Source organism: Trichechus manatus, unplaced genomic scaffold, assembly GCF_000243295.1.
Source record: "Trichechus manatus latirostris isolate Lorelei unplaced genomic scaffold, TriManLat1.0 scaffold00030, whole genome shotgun sequence".
Classification (NCBI taxonomy): Eukaryota; Metazoa; Chordata; class Mammalia; order Sirenia; family Trichechidae; genus Trichechus; species Trichechus manatus.
This window is the reverse complement of record NW_004443966.1, coordinates 17,085,795-17,092,151: the sequence shown is the minus strand read 5'-3', so window position 1 is coordinate 17,092,151 and position 6,357 is coordinate 17,085,795. Positions and strand designations below refer to the sequence as shown.

Sequence of the window (6,357 nt, the reverse complement as noted above, 5' to 3'; positions counted from 1 at the left end):
AAAAACAAACCAGCTGCCATAGAGTCAACTGCCACTCATGGAGATCCCACGTGTACAGAGTAGAACTGCTCCATAGGGTTTCCAAACTTGTGACTTTTTGGAAGCAGGTCACCAGGCCTTTCTTCCAAGGCATGTTTGGGTGGGTTTGAACCGCCAACCCTTTAGTTAGCAGTCAAGTGCTTAACCATTCTTGACACCCAGGGACACAGATGCATACCCTATCTGTTTTAAAACACAGACTATCACAGGGAGGTTATTTCCTGTTGGGGTACAGGGAGCTGTGCAGATGCGGACAGGGGTTCATGCTTTTTTGATGGTTGAGTCATGTGAATGTATTATCCATACAAAAACAGCAAATAAAAAATTGTGTTTTATCTGGCACTTTTATCTTCAAATACCCATTGTTACCGACTTAGTCAGCACCTCAGGATCTCTTTCTAAGGCTGTCTGCTAAGTACTAGCAGCACTACTGACTACTCAACTGGACCCGACTACTAGCCCTGGTCCGAAGCCCTGGTGGGGCAATGGTTAAACGTTCGGCTGCTAACTGAAAGGGGGTTCAAACCCACCCAGCAGGTCCACAGGAAAAGAGACCAGGCGATCGGCTCCTGTAAAGATTACAGCCTAGAAAATCCTATGGGGCAGTTCACTCTGTCACATGGGTTCACTATGAGTCTGAATCGACTAGACGGCACCTCACACCACCTGGTAGGAATTTTAAAGGGGATGCCTCAAACTTGGGGTTACGATATTTCCTTTCCCCTTCACATCCTCACTTACACTCCTAGCCTCTACTTGAGTCATCTTCAGGCTAAGCAGTCTACATTACTAAAAAAGTCTGATCCTACATCGATATCACTGGTAGATAACATGAGCCGATTTGGCAAGAATGTGCACAGGGGCCAAAGGGAAAGGGGGCGGCTGCTCCCCTGGGCCCTGTGAGTCTGAAGAGAGACTGCATGGAGTTTCCACACGCAGCGCAGTCCTCTGCACCCGTAAGATTGTATCACGTGCCTTGCAGAACAGACTCTGTACAAACGACTTGGTGCACCATGAGTGTTGCATTCGTCTGGAGCATCTGTACCTAAACAGATCAGACTTACAGTGCTTTTAGTCTAGGCTTGGTTTGGCTTAGTGACCTTCCTAAGGGCAGGGTGGGGCTGGGCAAGGTCTTGAGTGGATGGGATTAAAAAAAAAAACCTACTGCCATCGAGTCAATTCTGACTCCTAGCAACCCTATAGGATAGAGCAGAACCGCCCCATAGGCTTTCCAAGGCTGTTATCTTTGTGGAAGCAGACTGCCACACCTTTCTCCTGAAGAATGGCTGGTGGATTCGAACTTCCAACCTTTTGGTTAGCAGCCGAGTGCTTTAACCACTGTGCCACCAGGGGTCCTCAAAGCTTCACTCAACATGGGGCTTGAACCCACGACCCTGAGATTAAGAGTCTCATGCTCTACCGACTAAGCTAGACGGAGTGGAGTATTTCTCTCGCCCAGAGAATGAAGCTTCCCCTCATTTCTCTGCCCCAAGTACCAATCACTACCCCTGCCAATTCCGATGGATTCCAGAAAACAGTTTTGTAAGTCTCCTTTGGAGGCCTGCTAGGAGTCCCTGGGTGGTGCAAACGGTTAAGTGCTTAAGGGCTTACTACTAACCCAAAGTCTGATGGTTCATACCCACCCTGAGGCACTTCGGAAGAAAATCCTGGCAATCTGCTTCCAAAAGTTCATAGCCTGAAAACCATATGGAGCAGTTCTACTCGCCTACACATGGGGTCACCATGAGTCTGACTCCACAGCAACTTGTTTTGGGGTGTAGGGGAGGGCTGCTGCCCATTCCTTCAGGAAGCTTGAAGGGAAGAGTGCCTAAACCTGTCTCTCTTCTGAGGAGCAGGTGGGAAGCGCTGGACATCCTCCCACCATTTTACCTGAGCAGTCCTTCTTTCATTTGTGTTAATATAGGAGATACCGGTTGACCCCCAAAGCGTGTTCTCAATTCATATGTCAACCAGTTTCCAGGGGAGTCTTTCTGGACCTAGAGAATTGCTTAACGGACAGCATTCCACGGCTAAAGCCAGCATGTGTTCAGGAAGATGTGTGGGCACCTTAGGGAGCTAAGAACACACAATCAAGAGGAGACCAGATTAACCCAAGGACAGAGATCGGGGAACAAGCACAAAACGGTAATCACAGTAATCCTTGTATGTGCTATACTCTGGGCTAGAGATTTAGCATACATTTTCTCCAGTCCCCAGGACCTGCAAGGTAAGTAGCACTGCCTACACTAGATTGCTTACTATCTCTATCGTTTGTGATCTCTCTCTCTCTCTCTCACACACACACACACACACACACACACACACACACAAGCACGCGCGCGCGCACCTTACCTGCTGGCTCCCGCTCATCTGTTTCAGCTTAAATGTCCCTTCCTTTGAGGTCTTTGCTTAACACTCCATTTAATGTATGCCAACACCCCCCACCATTATTCATCATTTCAGTACCCAATTTATTTCATGTTGCTTATTTCACTTGTTAACTGACTTTTTTTTCATGACTATATTCTCCACTAGATTTTAAGCTTAGTGTGAGTAAGCATCATATTAATCTTCTCATTGTTCTGTCTCCAATGCCTAGCCCAATCAATGGCAGTAAGTAGTCAAAGTTATTTGCTGAATTAACAATTATTAACATTACTTAGGTTGTTAATTAATAATGACTTCAGTATGTGTTATTAATAAACTTTTAACGTTGGGCAGCAGTCTCAGCGATTAAAATGAGAAAAATAATAGATAATAGAAAAGAAGTGAAACATTAGGTTTCGGTTTAAGATTTCAAGAGGTCCTGAGAGCACAGCTAGGGCTCATTTTAATACACAGTCAATCTTATTCTTGATTATTTTCAGGAAAGGAGGTTTCACTCCCAGTTTCTAACTTGTTCATTCATCCATATATTTAAAAAAAGAAATATTTAGTGAATAATTTATTGTGTTAAACACTGAGGATACAAATATGCATAATATTCAATCTCTTTTCTTTAAGACCTCAGATACAGATCAAAAGAAATATAAGATAGTATGATAAGCATCTTAATAGTCACAAGTAGAAATTACTTTTAGAACACACTTTGTTTGGCGTGGGAATGACAGAGGGAGGTCACAAATTCAGAGGGAGAAAGCTCTGAATTAAAGTCACTTAAACTCGGAATTAAAACAAGTTAAAAACCCTCCAGCCTGTTTCCAGGCTGAATCATGCAAAGCTCGGGGAGGAGGGAGATTTACCCACTGCAATTATTCTCTGGTTTCCTTTAAGTAACAATGTAAGTCTAAGCAAAGTCCAAACCAAGGTGGGTAACAACAACAAAGCAACTTAGGGGAAACAGGCAGAGAAATGAGCAGGATCTACTTGTTTGGTTCAGGAAAACACAATAGCGTCTATAAGGTTGGTATCAAAAATTTGTTGGTGTTGTTGTGTTGTTGAGTCTATTCCGACTCATAGAGAGCCTATAGGACAGAAAAGAACTGCCCCATAGGATTTCCTAGGCTGGTGGCACAGTAGTTAAGCGCTCAGCTACTAACCAAAAGGTCAGCGGTTCGAATCCACCAGCTACTCTGCTGGAGAAAGATGTGGCAGTCCACTTCTGTAAAGATTTATCTGCTTCTGTAAAGATTTACAGCCTTGGGATCCTATGGGGCAGTTCTACTCTGTCCTGCAGGGTCACTAGGAGTCAGAATCAAGTTGACAGCAATGAGTTTAATCTTTACGGATGCAAACTGCCACATCTTTCTCCCGTGGAGCTGCTGGTGGATTCGAACCTCCAACCTTTTGGTTAGCAGCGGAGCATTTTAACCACTGTATGAGCAAGGCTCCTGACAGAAATTAGGGGCCTGAAAAAAACACACACACACAACCACCCATTTCCACATACCCCCACCCCCACCTGCCCCCATTATGTCATCCTTCCCCAGTCAGGGTAACGCACTGGTCCAGAGTTTATCTCCAAACATTTGGAAACAGTTAACCTTTAATTTACTGAATAAATATGAAACTGTCAGCCGATGTCTCAATCAAAGCCAAGTGGTGTCCCAGCTGGGTTAGGTGTCAAAGCCCACAGCAAGTGTGGGTGGATGGTGCAGGACACAGGAGACGCCCTGTGTGGAAGGCCGTTACTGAGCAGGGGATGTGGCAAGGAGCGGGGGGAGCATGGGGGGGGCAGGGAGCAGAAGCGAGGGGCCCTTTCACCTTAACATAAAGTAACACAGGAACATGCACTCTCACACTTTCTTAGGTTCTTCCGTCTTTAGCTCTGAAGAGGCTCAAAACATTCAGAATGAACAAGAGAAAAACCAAGATGAGGGAGAAAAGAGCTTGGGGAGGTACCAAGAATTCTCCCTGAACTTCACAGTCTTGGGTTCTGAGATTTGGTCCAGGACTTCATCTCCTTGTTTTATCTGAACTCATGTGACATCCCAAATCAAAAATGAGAAAATTCTACACTGGCTTCAAGACTAATTTTATTTGCTAAAATCCAGCATACTGAGTCACCAAGTACCTTAATTCATTTAAACATTTACTTTAAACACCTACTCAAATAGTAGGCATTTTGCTAAAAGCAAGGGCCTGGAAACCCTCCCAGTATCACTGGATGGTTGTGGTGGGGGGGAGTGTGATGGGGTGTGTGTGAAGGAAACAAATAGTTACAACAGAGTGAGGACAGAAGAATAGAAACAGTGCCCGAGGCGGTCAGCGGAGGCTTACTGGGAGGCAGCGGCGTTTCAGCAGAGTCCACCAGCTGGACCAAGAGAGAGAGAGCACTCCAGGCTGAAAGAGCACCATGTGCATCCCCAGGGAGGCACGACCGCAGGCCTGCTGGGTCAAGGAGTGACACATTCTAGCACAGCTCGTATTGGGGTGCCAGAGAGGCCTGGTAGGAGACTGATGATGAAGGGCCTCGACTCAAGGGGCCAGACTTTATTTCATAGGTGACGCGGAGCCACAGATGGATTTTAAGCAAAAGAGAGGCATGTCCTGATTTGCATTTTGGAAAATCAGCCTGTGTTTTGGAAAGAGGCAGTGAAGAAAATAAAATCAGAAGAGGGGAGAGACTTAAAATGTATGAGTTTCTATCCATCACATATAAACTATTTCTGTTCAAAAGAACAGTTCAGACTAAAAAGCCAATATTAATTACAAACCTGTACGCAGTACTTGGAGTCCATGGGTGGTGCAAACGATTAACGCCATCGACTGCTAATCTAAAGGTTGGAGGTTCAAGTCCATAGAGAAGTGCCTTGGAAGACAGGCGTGGTAGTCTACTTCTGAAAAACTAGCCACTGAAAACCCTATGGAGCACAGTTCTACTCTGACATACATGGGGCCATCATGAGTTGGAACTGACTCAATGGCAACTTTTATTTTTTTCAATGCAGCACCAGTGGCTAAGTGCTCGGCTGCTAACCAAAAGGTCAGCAGTTTGAACCCACCAGCAGCTCTGCGGGAGAAAGACGTGGCAGTCTGCTTCTGTAAAGATTTACAGGCTTAGAAACCCTATGGGGCAGTTCTACTCTGCCCTATAGGGCCGCTATGAGTTGGAATCGACTTGACGGCAACGAGTGGTGCATACCAGGCTCATGTACTAATTTAATCTTCACAAAAATCCTCTGTAAAATTCCTACTTGATTGGGTTACTGTAAAGATAAATTAATAACAATTTTGTATGTAAAGCACATAGCACGGTGTCTGGCACATGGTAAACTCTCAGAAATGGCTCCTTGCTAATGGTGTAGTGAAAAATACTACAAGTCTGTTTAAATTTAAAACAAAAGAGTTTTATTACAGCAGGAAAAAAAGCATTTCATGAAACAGGAAACGCAGTGCTGGGAGAAATCCAACAACGTGCTCCAGCTAGCTACAGTGTAACAGGTTTAAAAAGGCAAAAACCTCCAACAGGGAGGGGGGCAGCTGGAACATCTCTGATTGGTCAACATTTACAAAGTTGCAGGTGGCAAAGTCTTAGTTGACCACTCTTGCAAGAGTTGACCTCCTTTGCAAAGAGGGGGGCTCCAGGTGACGGGACATGGCTGACCATGAATTTCCTGGAATATTTTTAAATGCAGTTATTCCTAAATACAGAGTATTGAAAAAGGGGGCCAGAAAAATATTTCTTTAAGGAAGTCTAAGGGTATGGCTTAGCCACTAAAGTCACATGTTTAACACTATGCCTAACACCTGTACAAAGCTGAATAATCTCTTCTTAACATCGAGCATTTCTAACCACAAATTTGAAATAAGCAGAGCAGGGTAAGCAAAACTGCATTTTTCTGTAGAACTGCTTGTATCTAGGTGAAAGATACAGTG

The 6,357-nt window shown here is 44.7% G+C and overlaps 1 protein-coding gene and 1 non-coding gene across 2 annotated transcripts in view; both read right to left on the bottom strand.

Annotated features, from left to right (window-relative positions):
- Positions 1-6,357, bottom strand: part of THSD4 (thrombospondin type 1 domain containing 4) — a 677,983-nt gene that overhangs the window by 375,466 nt on the left and 296,160 nt on the right. The gene's annotated exons all lie outside the window — the stretch shown is intronic.
- Positions 1,405-1,478, bottom strand: TRNAK-CUU (transfer RNA lysine (anticodon CUU)). Its single transcript has one exon. It is a non-coding gene; the product is annotated as a tRNA-Lys (tRNA).